General features: G+C 42.7%; 1 protein-coding gene across 1 annotated transcript in view; it reads right to left on the reverse strand.

The window, feature by feature from the left end:
* The window catches only part of ARSB (arylsulfatase B), a 225,540-nt gene that overhangs the window by 181,376 nt on the left and 28,821 nt on the right, over window positions 1-15,343 (reverse strand). The gene's annotated exons all lie outside the window — the stretch shown is intronic.

The following is a 15,343-nucleotide window of genomic DNA, read 5'->3' on the forward strand; positions in this document are numbered from 1 at the left end:
AGGCAAAGAGTTTGAACAAATATATCTTAAAAGAAATTATACAAATAAGTACATGGAAAAGATACTCTTTAGTCATCAGGGAGCTGCAGGTAGGTCCCAATGACACACCATTTTACACGCACTATGGGATGGCTACAATTTACAAACGGAAACCACGTGTTGGAGAGAAACTGGGGCTCGCGCTGGTTACTGGTGGGGCTGCACAACGATACAGTACTTAAAAACCAATGTTTACTGCAGTATTATTCATAACAGCCAAGGTAGAAATGACCCAAATGTTTGATACAGCTTATTCTAATTTATAACAACTTCCCATTAAATCCACTGATTATTCTTATTTTTTCTTTAAACCTTTTATTGACATGATTTGTGTATCGCAAAATTCAAGCGGATGAAAGAGAGCTGTGCGTCTATCATCCTAATTCATTTTGGAACATTTCATCTTTTTATTAATAAATAATTTTATCAGAGGCTCTTATAGCTCCTATAACAATCCATACATCAATTGTATCAAATGCGTTGGTACACACGTTGCCATCATCATTTCCAAAACATTTTCTTTCTACTTGAGCCCTTGGTGTCAATCAGCTCCTCTTGTCCCTCCCTCCCACAATTCTCTTCACTCTTCATCTGTATCATTATCAGCTCCCCCTTCCCCATGGCTAGCTCCCCTCGCCCCCATTCCTCAGTCATAACCTGAAGAAACTATTCCTCTAGTTGTTGTCGCTATAGATTCACCTATCCTGATTTTCATAGAGAGAAAACCAATCAAGGTTAAAAAAGCAACCGCGACAGAATAAAACACACAAGAAAGAGAGCAGAACATCAACAAACTAGAACAAGTTGAAAACGGGGTTAAAGCAAAACTGAACAATAAGATGTTAACTTTTACCCTAACTCTCTTTGCAGTGCTCCACATCCGGATGTACTCTATCTGGGAACCAGACTCACATATCCTTGATCAGTGGACGTGAGGGATTCAGTGGAAACAGTCCAGGCGAGGGCTCTGTAAATGGATTTGGGATTCCACTATCATACATAGCCTTCGGCTAACCTCTGATACGCCCCCCCCTTCTGACTGTGGATTTTATTACCAATCATTCTTTGCTCCCACACTCCCGCCCGAGGGAGATAGATGAACAATAGAAACATGGTTGAAGAGATACAGTGGTTGGAATAAGATTTGAAAATAATCATAATTTATAATTTATCAAGGGGTCACGAGGGTGGGAGAGGAGGAGGGAGGGAAATAAAGAGGAGCTGATACCAAGGGCTCATAAATGTTTAGAAACTCATGATGGCAACTTATGTACAAATATGCCTAATACAATTGAGGTATAGATTGTTATATAAGAGCTATGAAAGAGCGCCCGATAAAATGATCTTACAAAACAAAAAAGGAAGAGAAGCAGCTGTTAGTGATCCAACATCTTTAAGTGTTGATATTTCTGTTCCAGTAGGTAGCTCTATCAGATATTTGTAAAATGAGTATAATTAATCAGTGAAGAGTTTACTATCAGTGTTCAGCCACATCTACTACCAAAATGCAAACTTCTTATTCTTGTAAAAATAATAATACTAATTCTTTGATCATGTTGACAACCCCAATTTCTATCAGCTGATGAACGGATAAACAAAATGTGGTAGATGTCCCAAACTCGACGGCAATACCAGGAGCAAGATTCAGCAATCACGGAGGTGAAGTGCTGATTCAGGCTAGAATGTAGGTGACCTTCAAAATGCTACGCTAAGAAATCAGTCACAAAAGATTATATATTATGTGATTCCATTTATATATTCAGAGCGGGCAAATTACACAGAGAGAAACAGGGTTGATCAGAGGTTATTTAGGGCTGTGGAAGGGAGAGAGTAAATGCAGCCATGTTAAAATTATCTTTAGAAAAAGGTTTCTTGCATGTGATATTAATGATATTCTTCGATCATCTTTGCATTCTGTGGAGCCATCTTCCTTTCCAATGGGCACAGCTATGAATCCCTTCCAGCTGGCTGGCCAGCCCACTGCCTCCAGGGTCTCTTGGCCTGGATGAGTGAGTGCTTCGAGCATGGCATCCAGTTTTGGAGACATTCCCATGGGTATTCTATCGATTCTTGGATCTTTGTTCTTCACTTGTGCCTTCCGTGAAGGCAGCTTTGACACCTTCCTTCACAACCACCTCTTCTTGATCATACGCTTCCCCTAGAAATAGCTGAATGTCGACTAATTGCTGTTGGCACAGTGACTCTGTGCATCCCTCCCACTCCTTTTGATGCCTCCTTAATCATTTTAATATTCTGTCCACAGAATTCTTCAACATTTCAACTTGAGGACTGAATTTTCTCTTCCCTGGGTTTAGGCTACCCTACATTCAGGGGGAAGTTTCAGAGTCTCTTATGACATCCAGTTTGGTCTTTTCTTCCTTTCTTGTCTTTTGCTTTCTTCATATGTAATGACCTTGACGTCATCCCACACTCATCTGTCAGAGAAGAGGTGATCGTTCATGTGGTGTTGGCAAGGCCAGGACTCTCAGCAGTTAGGCACTGAGGTCTACAAATCCCACCTGATGTGCCCTGATACAATGCGATTAATTCTATAATGGTATCTGCTATAAGCAGCCAAGCAGCTGTAATATTAGAGTGGAGTACAATCTCATTTTTCAGCGCACCGCGCTGATGCAAAAAAAAAAAAGAGGAAGTTTCCTTCAAGGTATGGTCGACTTCCTATATAAGTGGACCCTATGGGATTGCTTGCTTACTTTTTGCAAGTAAGGGTCTGGATCCTACATCTGACTCATCAACTTTCAGTTCTTTATACTTGAGCCAACAACCCTCCATAATGCCTGCTGATCCTGGGATCCTGGGAGCCAGCAGCAGCCGGCCATGTGACTTACCGACCCTGAATTCATTTTGCCTCTCTAGTCACAAGTCACCACCCTGACGCGATGACCTTGGAGACATCCACCTCTGCAGTGACCAGCCTGTGGGGTTTCTGCTGACTTGGGATCATCAAACTGAAGACAAGAGAAGCGTCCAAAAAATATTTTTTTAAAAAGAGAGCCGCCTCCAACTAACATATGACCCAATGACTTGAAATCTCCCTGGACATTTGGACTGGATTTGCCTGCTTCTACAACTGTGGGAGCCATTCCCTTGATGTACATTTAGAAAAACCGATAGATTCCACCCATCCTGCTTCTCTAGAAAACCCAGCCTCAGATAATGTTTCATTTCATTTTTGATCACTTCACTGAGTCTGTCTCTGTATTACTTCATTCTACAGTCTGTTGACCTCAGTCCCAACCCTTTGTGCTTTGTTGGCCCATTCGGATCTTACTGACATCTTGATTCAAAACAGTGACGTCTGTGCGCCATTGAGCTCCACTACTTATCGTGAATCTTGGGCTTTCCCTTGCTCTATCTTGGGTACAGCTGGGTTTAAATACAGGGATAAACCCATAAGTACACCAGTTGTCACTACAGCAGTCTAACCATAACCCTGGTGATGCAGTGGATGAAACATTGGGCTGCTTACCCAAAACACGGTGATTCAAACTCGTGAATATTTCAGGCAGTGTAGGGAAATGATCATCCTAAAATCCAGCAGTGTCCACAGGGGTACCAATGAGCAGTGCCCTAATAAGAGCGCTAGCTGCAGTGACTTGTATGCTCTCGTTCTTGGGTACTATTGAGTCAATTTTGACGTATAGTGACCCCATGTGTCATGGCAGAGCTGCCCTCGCAGGTTTCCCAACCCTCATCGTAACAGAAGCTTATCACCAGCTCTGTCTCTCAAAGAGTTGCTGGCTGTGTTTGAACTGCCAACCTCACAGTTCACAGCCAAGTTTTTAATTCTGGCACCAGCAGGACTCCTAGCGCTTATCACTGTCCTCAGGTCCTGTGCTTTCTCCACCCCCAAAGTTCAGATGGTGACTCACAAAAAAACTGTTTCACCACCACCACCATCATCCATGCTCCCTCTTATCAGCTTACTGCCAGGGAGCACTGAGAAACAATGCTCGGCGGCTCTTTAATGGACAGTACTTTCATTATATCATGTTATGGTGATGACATGATTCAGGTACTATTTTATTGTGACAGTGTAAGGGGCAATCGGCTTCTACTCGGCCCTCTGTGCCGGGAGTGCCTTGTATGAACCATGGTAGAATGCTTTCAATCAATGCTTCCAGGCGTTAACGGTGTCTGCACATCAGAATCTGCTTGACGGTAAATTAAATTCAAATGATTGGAAACAATAAATTGGAATTTCTGGCATGTTCCAGACGATTCTCGTGCACATTCAATATTGGAAGCCTCAAGCTGAATCATGTACTTGGCCGTGACCTAAGGAAGCTGGTTAACTGCATGAGTGCTGGAGTCAAGCAGCGTGAAGCCAAATTCTGATTCCAACTCTCAATAGTGAATGCTTTGTGCCTTTGAACAAGCTACCTCGCTGCTCTAAGCCAGTTTGTTGATCAGTTCACTGGTACCTACCTCAAAGGTTAGTACAAGGGCAAATAAGAGCTCCTTTATGACCTTATCTTATTATTTGGGTTTTCAGCTGTGATTGTATAATGTTAACCATAGAGAAGAAAACTAAAGTTCAATCAGTTGCCCAGCGTTATCTTTCCAGCTATCTGGCTGTTGGTTTAGATCCAGATTGAAAACATGCACACTGCTGTATGTTTGACAAAAGATTCCAATTTCCTCCATATTCCACAACAAGCTTAATCACTCCAAGATGTCAACACACAAGAGCAAGTCATAATTGGTTACCAGGAGAAGCGCCCCCATGCTGGGTAAGAGTTGGCAAAGACAAAACCTGGAACGAAGCACTTCAAAAGGGGAATCAGCAGTTAGGAATCAAGTCAGATCAGGTATACACACCAGAATCTAAATGGATACCTGCACTGAGGGCCTTCAGGCGTTGATTAAATGCACGCTCCTACGTGACCCATCTATCACCTTATTTGTACATCTTACCAACCACCTCGAGAGAGGAACTCGGCTTCAGTGTCTCAAGATAGGAGGGGAGGGAGAGGACCGATCAGTTCCTGCCATGTAACATCGCTCTATCGTCACCCCAAATCAACAGACACCCCTGCAAGAGTGGTTATCGAACCTTGATGGAAGTTCAAGTCAAGCTACTGGGTGGATGTGTCTGTCTCGGAGATGGTAATTACACTTCTGTTGGTGGGTGTTGACCGGGTCCCTAGCCAGCCCTTGGTGACCAGGCCACATGCTACAGACAACTGGGACTGTAGACTCTGTCCTTTTGAGGCACCAAGCCTCCTACACAGACCACACAAGAAGGATGTGACTTGAGAACCTCACTACGTGAACTGGGCTCGAACTGAAACTTGCATCTGTAGCAGACGTAAGGAACTGCAATACTCTCTTGGACTCTAGGTTGAAATTCCCCGGCGGTGTGAGAAGCAGCAGACAACTATCGCAAGGCTATGAAATTGGTAGTCACTGGACATTGGGTCATAGCGCTCACTTTTAGGGTGCCAAAGGACAATCATATAATAATATTTTCATGCTTTCTTTGCTTTTTGTGGCATGTGTTAGTCTAACAGGCATGGTTCTGCCTTTGTGAATGAGTGTTATTGAGAGTTTTTCTCTATCCCTGACCATCATTGTTCTTGTCAATAATGTCCAGTCACTTAAACTCTTAATCTGTACAAGTAGTCAAAATTTCATGTATTATAGTCTGAAAAGCCAGCCTATACTTGTATAATTGTCTTTTTTCAAGTGTTTTAAATTCGACACCATTGCTAAAATAATACTATCAATACAATTGTTTTATGCCCAAAGGGGATCATTTACAAAGTTCACTGTTATAAAATAATGATGATATCTCTAACGTAAACCAGAGACACATATAAATCATAGATATATTAATGGTTTGGGGCTCACACTTAATCATAGCCCTAATCTAAGAACAATAAGTTCTATTGGCATGACGCTACTCAATACTTATCCTTGTGAAGCAATCACTGAAGATATGGGTACTATAGCAAAGTGCAGTGAAGAAATCAGACGGTGCCTGACTATCAGAAAGATGGTGTCTGGGGTCTTAAAATACACAGCCATCTAAGTGAGGCGTCAACTAAGTCCACACAGAAGAAGCACACTAGCTGTGTGACCCATGGATTATAAATTATGAAATCCAAATCTGGAAAAGAGCATGACATCAGAGCTTAAACTGTGAACGACCAATTTGAAGAAGGCTGTGGATGGCAGTGAAAGTCCAAGCCTCATTTTCAGGCTCCCCGTGTGGACTAAGCCTCTGGGGAATGCCCTCTGGCCACAGTCCAGGGAGGTGAGCAGTCTTGCTGTCAGACAGAGCGCATTGGAAAGTCAATTATGCCAGGTGTGTTAGATGAAAATGTAATAATGCCTTATCATTTGCTCTTCCTTTGACCCATTTTAAAGTTGCTCCAGTTTTTAATATTTTCTGCTTCCTGTTTTTCTATGTCTTGTCTAGTCATAGTTGGCTTTTTGTCTGCTTCCTATTTGTATTTGATATGATTTTCTGTAATGTGAAGTCCAGTATAGATAAATCTACAGAGACAGTAAGTGGATTAATAAGTATCTAGAGGTTGGGAGACACAGGGAGCCGACAACAGTGAGCACGAGGAAGATGTTCTGAAGTTGACTGTGGCGATGACTGCACAGCTCTTCTTCATAGGACTGAGCTTTTGAAGCATATGATTTCTGAATTATATGCCATTAAACGTATTTTTAATACCTTTGATCTAATGAACGAATTAATGTAGTGCCTAAATGCATTTAGTCTAAAAGCAAGGGGGTTGAAAAGCCAGATAACATTGACCCTCTGTGTTCTAAGGGAGTGCCCCGAGTGCCCCTAACCACACGGGACAAGAGCAGCTGCACATTCTGCAGAGTCACCGACAGAACATCGGGGAAAGGGAACGGCATACTTTGCTTGGCAGAGCCCCACGGTCGGACTCATGTAGATCCACTAAGACCATCCTCAGTGAAGCCATATTCTGAACACAGTTTCTAGCTGCACAAATATTGAACCCAATTTTAGAGTGTTTATAAATTAGCACCAGAGAACTTAGCATAAGTCTCATGCAGTTGGCTCTAGGCTGGGAGAAGAGAGATACAGAGAGCGCACTACTCAGACTCTTTTCTATATTTACTCACAGATAAGGCCTAAGATTGGGAATGGAATGACCTTCTGAGCTTCTCTCAAACTGAAGAAATAATGTAAGCCTGACGTTGTAACACTGAAAGGCTCCATGGGTAAAATAGCAAGGACAGTGATGCTTCATCTCATGTACTTTAGACATCATGCGTGGTAGAGTGAGGGACAGTGACAAAGAGGAAGACAATATGGGCTCAAAGAGTGGCTCTAACTATGGGCCGGTACCTGTGGTCCACAACAACAACTGGGGGATGGTGCAGCCCTGGGCATTGCTGGGTTCTGCTGTCCAGAGGGTCGCCATGAGTCGGAGCTGCCTTGATGGCGCCTGACAACAACATGGGCAGACTACTGAATGACACAGGAAGCATCCAAAGATGGGAGGAATACACAGAATCACTGCACCGAACAGGAGCAATTGGCATTCCACCATTTCATGAGGCAGCATGTGCGCAAGAACCCGTGGTGCTGAAGGAAGACGTTCAAGCTGCCCTGAAATCACTAGACAAAAAGAAGATTCCAGGAATTGAGGGGCTACTAATCGAAATGCTTCAGCAAGCTAAAGAAGCACTGGAAACACTCACTAATCTATACCAAGATATTGAAAAGACAACTACCTGGCCGACTGACTGAAAGAGATCTGTACTCATGCCCGTTCCAAAGAAAAGGGACAGAATGCAGAAATGACTGAGCAGTACAATTTTGTTGAAGATCATTCAGAAGACGGCTACAGCAGTACATCGACAGGGAGCTGCCAGAAATTCAAACCAGATTCAAGAGGACCCGCAGTGAGGGGTGTCATTGCTGACATCAGAGAGATACTGGCTGAACGCAGAGAATGCCTAAAAGATGTTGGCTTATGTTTTATTGACGACACAAACACGTGCGGATCATAACCAATGGTGAGAAAATTGGGCATTCCAGAACATTCCATTGTGCTCATTGTTCATGGGCCAAGAGGCAGTCGTTCAAAGAGGCCAAGGGAACGCTGAATATTTTCAAATCAGGAAAGGTGTGCATGAGGGTTGTATTCTCCCACCAAACTCTTTCAATATGCACGTGAGCAAATAATTCAAGGAGCTGGGCTATAAAAAGAAGAACACGGCATCAGGTGCACTCAATCACTGCCTTTTGATACGCAGATGATACACCCTGCTTGCTGAAAGCAAGGAGGACTTGAAGCACTTGCTGATGAAGATCAAGGACTGCAGCCTTCTGTACAGATTCAGTATAGCTACAGTACGGATTGTAACTCACTGTAGAGACAATAAAAATCCTCACAACTGGACCAACAGACATTATGTCAGGCGGAGAAAAGAATTGAAGCTGCCAAGGATTTCATTTTGCCGGAATCCACAATCAATGCTCATGGAAGCAGCTGTCAAGAAATCAAATGAAGTATCACGTTGGGCAAATCTGCTACACAAGACTTCCCGAAAGTATTGAAGAGCAGAGCTGTTACCTTGAGGATAAAGGAACCCTGGCCCCAGGTGATGATGTTTTCAATCACTTCATATGTGTGTGAAAGTTGGAATAGATTCCTTTGAGTGATGGGGTTAGCAAAACTCATCGACAGTTCACGAACTGTCAGAAGAACAAACAAATCTGTCTTGGAAGCATACAGCCAGAGTGCTCCTTAGAAGAGAGTACGGGAAGACTGCATCTCACATACTTTGAACCAAGTAGTGTGTTTGCGAAAAAGAGAAAAGATCACCGAGGGGAGTCACATGGGGGCTGCAACAGTGACATGAGGGCAGCGCAGGACCTGAGAGTGTCCCGTTCTGCTGCACAAAGGGAACACAGCTGACCCATGACGCCAACTAGCAGCAACAACAAAGGCCCAGCTCATCTACAAACTGCATCGGCTTCATCACCAGACGGAGGCCTGACGAAGGAACAACGTGCCCTTTTCCAGTTGTAAATAGTTTTTTCCTGAAGCTCTATTTCTCCTTTACTCAAACTGCCCGGGACTCCATCAAGAATCCCAGACCTATGAGAAATAGGAAGACACAGCGTTTCAGCAAGAAAGGGCATAGACGAGGCAAGATGCAGCTACACCCCAGCTTCCAGATTATTTGACAGACTTGAGAGTGGCCTTAATGAAAACATTGAAGGATCCAGTATTGCATGAACAGTTGGGAGATTTTAGTAGGGAGATGGAAGCTTTCTTTTTTTCTTTCTTTCTTTCTTTTTAAGAGGCAAGTGGAAATGCTAGAATTGAAAAATGCTTAACAGAGATAAAGAATTTTGGAAGGAATTAATAGACCAGACAGAAAAGGAATCAATGGGCTTGAACACCAGTTCACAGAAATTATTCAAGCTGAAGTACAAAGATAATCTTAAAAAGCCTGAAATCTGTGAGACAATATTTTTTTAAAGGCTAACCTATAGATAACTGGAATTCCAGAAAGAAAAAAGGCAAATAGGACAAAAGAAATACATGAAAAGCTAATGGTAAGAGTTTTCCAATATTGATGATAAACAAGCACCAACATACATCAGCCATCTAAAGTAAGAATACAGAGGAAAAACCACACCTAAGCACACCTGAGATCCATAAGGTCAACAGTTCAAAACCATCAGCTGCTGCATGGGAAGGCGAGGAGGCTTTCTACTCTCATAATGAATTACAGTCTGGGAAACCCACAGAAGCAGTTTTACTTTGTCCTCTAGGGTCATTCTGAGTTGGAATCCTCTCAATGGCAGTAAGTGAGAGTAGAGCACATCATATATTCAAAATACAAACTCTTAGACGCATCCAAATGTAGAGAGATGCATTCCGTTGAGAAAAGAAATGATGAGGTGTATGACTAATTTCTCATTACAGCAATGGAAGCCATGGGACAAGGAAATCACATCTTTAGGTTATTGGGAGGTGGGGATGGGGAAACCATTAAGGCTGGCATGATATATACAATTAAAATGTACTCCACATGTTGGTAAGTAAAATACTTAGCAAACAGACAAAAGCTGAAAACATGATCTCCAATGTATCTGAACTAAAAGAAATAATAAAGGGAGATTAAGTGTGTAAGGTTCAAGGGAAACTATATTATACTTATATTTCTATCTTCGTTTAAAACAAAAAAAACAACTTGGAAAAGATCTGGGTTTTCTATAGAAGAAACACTGCCTAACAACAAGAAGGCCCCTTGTCAACTAGTCAGTTCTGGCCGAACAACCCTCTAGGGCAGACTAGAACTGCCCCCACAGCTTCCCAGGAGCCCTGGTGGCTCGGTGGGCTGTTACCACAAGGTCAGCAGTGAGAAGCCATCAGAAGCTCTGAGGGAGAAAGATCTGACTTTCTGCTCCTGTTTACAAACTCGGAAATCCACAGGGAGTTCTATTCCATCCTAGAGCATCACCATGAGTTGGAATCAACTCTGTGGCAGTGAATTATTTTTTTAAGCTTTACAGAAAGACCCCTGGTGGTGCACTTAAGTAAGCATTGGACTACTGTGATGGTTCTATATTCATTTGTCAATTTGAGAGGATTAAAAGTGAAGGGGTGGAGTCAATGAGGCCTTCTCCTGGGAATTCTGGGAATTCTGGGAACTCTGATATTCCTCCTTGGAGGCGGGAGACTCTTTCTCTTTCTCTCCTGTTGAGAAGACACATGGAGAGAGGCTGATGGAACCAGAGCTCTGGAGTTAGAGTAGCCACGTGGAGACCCCAGCCAGTGCTGAGATGCTTCCACTGCCACTGGATCCACAAGATCTTCCACCCACTGGCCTGTGATCTTCCTGCATTCGGCACCATTGCATGTGTTTCATGAGTCTGAAGAGGACTTCATAGATTGGTATCGGACATAAGGGCTAATATTGGACTTGTGGACTTGATGTGGACTGGGCTGCGATGTTTTCTCAATGTTCCGCTGCTCTGGTGTATAAAGTTCTTTCTTTTACACAAGTGAGTCTCCCTGGATTTGTTTCTCTGGTCACCCGAACGAACACAACTGCTCACTGCAAAGTCAGAGAAGTTCAGATCCACCAGAGAAAGACGAGGCTGTCCGTTCCTGTAAAGATTTTCAGCCCCAGAAGCCATATACACGGTTTCTATGCGTAGGAATCAACTTGATGGCCTCAGGCCTGCTATTTTGTTTTGTTCTGATTTTTTTGGTTTTACTCTTTACAGAAGCTGACTGACACATCTTTTGCCCAAGGAATAGTAAGAGGGACCAAACCTCCAATCTTTTCATTGCCACCAGAGCTTCTTAATGAAATTAAGTATTTCTTAAAAACATTGACAGCAAAAAAATTAATAAATAAATAAATGTTGACAGTGCCCATTTGGCATTAAGAAGCTCTTTTTTGTCATTTCCTTTTTAAAAATCATGTTTCTTATACCTTTTATAATAATCCATACATCCATGTGTCAAGAATATTTATACATATGTTGCCATCATCATTTTCAAAACATTTTCTTTCTACTTGAGCCCTTGGTAACAGCTCCTCTCCCCCCCCTTCACACTCCCACCCTCATGAACCCTTGATAAATGATAAACTATGTTTATTTTCACAGTGTACGCAGTCTGCGGTCTCCCTTTACCCATGTTTCTGTTGTTCCTCACCCCGTGGGAAGGTGGGGGATTATACGCCCATCACTGTGATCGGTCCCTCCTCTTCCCCACCACCTTCCTCCTACCCTCATGGTATCGCTAAGTCCATTCCTGTTGCTGAGGGGTTTATCCGTCCTGGATTCCATGTGTCAAGAGCTCTTATCTGTATCAGTGTACACACTCTGGTCTAGCCAGGTGTGTAAGAAACAATTGGAGAAATGTAGGGGGGAGGGTCAGGGAAGCATTAAAGAACTGGAGCAATGTTGTATGCTTCATCTGTGCTATACTGCACCCTGGCTGGCTCGTCCCTTCCTTGTGACCCTTCTGCAGACGGGCTTTGGGTCTCCACTCCAACCCCCTTGTTTGCATCGGTATACTTGTTTGTTTTGGGTCTTCTGATGCCCGACACCTGGTCCCATGAACACCTTGTGATCACACAGGCTGGTGTGCTTCTTCCATGTGGGCTTTGTTGCTTCTCAGCTAGAAGGCTGCTTGTTTATTTTCAAGCCTTTAAAACCCCAGGCACTCTATCTTTTAATCACTGGGCACCATCAGCTTTGAGAAGAAGCTATTTCAAAACCACCAGCAGCTCCTGGGAAGAGAGACTCGGCTTTCTAGTCTCATAAGAGTTACAGTCTCAGAAAACCACAGGGGTTGCTATGAGTCAGCATGGACTGGATAGTACTATTTTGAAGGTACTTGAACTATTTATTCCAATAAATCGAGCAAGACATATAATTAGCAAAGTTTTGTTAACTGCTAGCTTTTATTTATAGATGTGGTGTGGAAAATTATTCTTGATATATTACTTAGACTTCTTTGAATCAAAAAACATATTAACTACTATGATCATTCATTTGTGCATCATATTTATGCTCTGATTTACTTTTCTGTAACTCAAATCGACCCTCTGCATGTAAAAAACGTTTTCCCCATTAAGGGCATATCACTACTAGTGTCCCCAAGGACGTTCAGAGTTGTGTGCTGCCACTCCTGAGGTCAGTCCCCACAAGATCACTCCCCAATATGTGTTGCTCATAGTGTAACAAGAATAAACTTTCAAAAGTTACGAGTCCAGCCATGTTCATTTATTACAGCCCAGAGCTTTACTCTCCCATACGATAGCACCTACTTCCAGGTGACTATTGAACAGTCGAGATGGAGGTAACACAAACTGAGATGTGCTACAGGTGCAACACACACACAAGGCTCCAAATACTTATAGGAAAAAATAAACCGTCCATAGCTTTATATATTTGATCATACATTGGAATGATGGTATTTTAGATATATTACTTAGAATATAAAAACTCATTTCATTTGTTGTTCTTTGTTTTTTCACTTTTTCAAAGTAGAACACTTTTAAATTACATCTATACTCGCATTGTATTAGTTTTTGGAAAACCGTGGGTTAAGCACTGGGCTGCGACTCACAAGGTTCAAACCTACCAGCCACTCGAAGGAACACAGGCTCAGACTACGTGCTTTTGTAAAGAGTTGGTCTTGGAACCCCCACGGAGCAATTCTGCTCGACCCTACAGGGTTGTTTAGCGTTGGCAATGGGTTTGGTTTGGGCTTGGTCGGTCTTCAGCAGCGCTTTCAAACGGCAATAAGAAGCGTCTGAGCAGCTGTGAGCATGGACATGCTGATTCGATCAGGCCTGGACTCTGGCTTAAGGCTCTGAATTCCTGACAAGTTCCCAAGTGATGCTAATTTTCCTTTTCTCTGGATGGAAATTTGACTACCAAGGGACTAAATGATCTCTCAGGGCCATATCAAATTTATATTGCCATAACAAACAGGGTCAGCACACGACTGCCTGTGGACCTTGCCTGCCCCACAACCTGTTTCTGGAAATCAAGTTTTATTGGAACACAGCCACGCCCATTTGTTTACTTCTTACTGATGCCTGCTTCTCCACCACTGGTCTGCTGGGTTGTCTTACTGTGGTGGCTTGTGTGTTGTCGTGCTGCGGTAAGCTGTGTCACTGGTATTTCAAATACCAGCAGAGTCACACAAAGTGAACAGGTGTCAGCAGAGCTTCCAGACTATGAACAGACAATGAAGCAGGAATAAGCTGTCCACTTCTGAGGAAGTGGCCACTGAAAACCTTGCGGACAGCTTCAAAACATCGTCAGACCCTGGAAACCGCATGCACAGCAGCAAAACACTGTGAGAGAGAGCCAGAAGATGAGCCCCTCGGGTCAGAGGGCACTCAATATGACTGAGGAAGAGCTGCATTCTCCAAGTAGATCAACTCTCATGGCATGGCTGGAGGAAGCCTGAGGGAGCAAAGCCTTGGGGACCTCCATTTGCTGAAGGGGCAAGGCTCAAAATAAGAAGAAAGAGATGGAAACATCTACTAATAATTAGAACGTGTGAAGTACGAAGTCTGCAGTTAGGAAAATTGGAAGTCATCGAAAATGAAATGGAACACATAAAGACTGATATTGTAGGGGTCACTGAGCTAATATTTGTCCATTTTGAATCAGAAAATCATATAGTTACTCTGCCGAGAGAGACATGATCAAGAGGATGACATTGTGTTCATCGTCAACTTTAAAGGACACATTAAGATGTATCTCAGGTACAATGCTGTCTGTAATAGGATTGTATCTGTCCACATTCAAGGAAGTCCAATCAAGACAACTTTTATTCAAATGTATGCACTAACAACTAAAGCTAGTGAGGATGAAGTTAAAGAATTTCCCAACATTTTTAGCCTGAAATTGATCAAACATGCAATCAAGATGCTTCGGTAATTATTGGTGCTTTGAATGGAAAAGCTAGAGGCAAAAAGGAAGAGTAGTGGAAAACCATGGCCTTGGTGAAAGAAATGAAGCTGGCTACTGCAGGACCAAAACCTTGTTCATAGCAAAAAACCTTTCAACAACACAAACAGCAGCTAAACACATGGTCTTCCCAGGTGAAATACACAGAAATCAAATTGACAACATCCGTGGGAAGAGGTGATGCAGTAGCTCAACGTATGCAGCTAAAATCAGGGCAGAGGCTTACTGAGGAACAGACGACCAACTGCTCACAGGTAAACTTAGATTTGAGCCAAAATAAAAACTTGTGGACATCTCACATGAATTTCAAGAACATCTCAAGAACAGATTTGATGTGTTGAACACAATGACAGAGGACCTGATAAACTATGGGAAGACATAAAGAATATCACACATGTAGAAAGCAAAAAGTCATTAAAAAGAAATATAAGATCTAAGTGGATGTCAGAAGTGACTCTGAAATAAGCTCTTATTTAGAGAGTAGCTAAGCTAAGGCATTTGGAAGAAGAAAGAACGTGCTAAGCAGATCTTAAACTAAAAGTACTAAAGAAAATCCAAGCCCCAAGTTGCAATATTGAGAGATTCTGTCAGGAAAATATTGAATGATGCAGGAAGCATCAAAGAAGATGGAAAGAATGCACAAAGTCCCTGTATCAAATAGAGACAGTAACTGGATGAATGGTTTCTTGGGGGTATGGCAGCAGAGGTTGGGGAGAAATGGGGAGCTAATAACAAGGAGTACAGAAAGAAAAAAATATTCTAAATTTGATTGTGGCAATGACTGTACAGTGCTTCGTGATAGACTAAATGACTGAATTGCATGAT

This window comes from Tenrec ecaudatus, chromosome 2 (genome assembly GCF_050624435.1).
Source record: "Tenrec ecaudatus isolate mTenEca1 chromosome 2, mTenEca1.hap1, whole genome shotgun sequence".
In the NCBI taxonomy this organism is placed as follows: domain Eukaryota; kingdom Metazoa; phylum Chordata; class Mammalia; order Afrosoricida; family Tenrecidae; genus Tenrec; species Tenrec ecaudatus.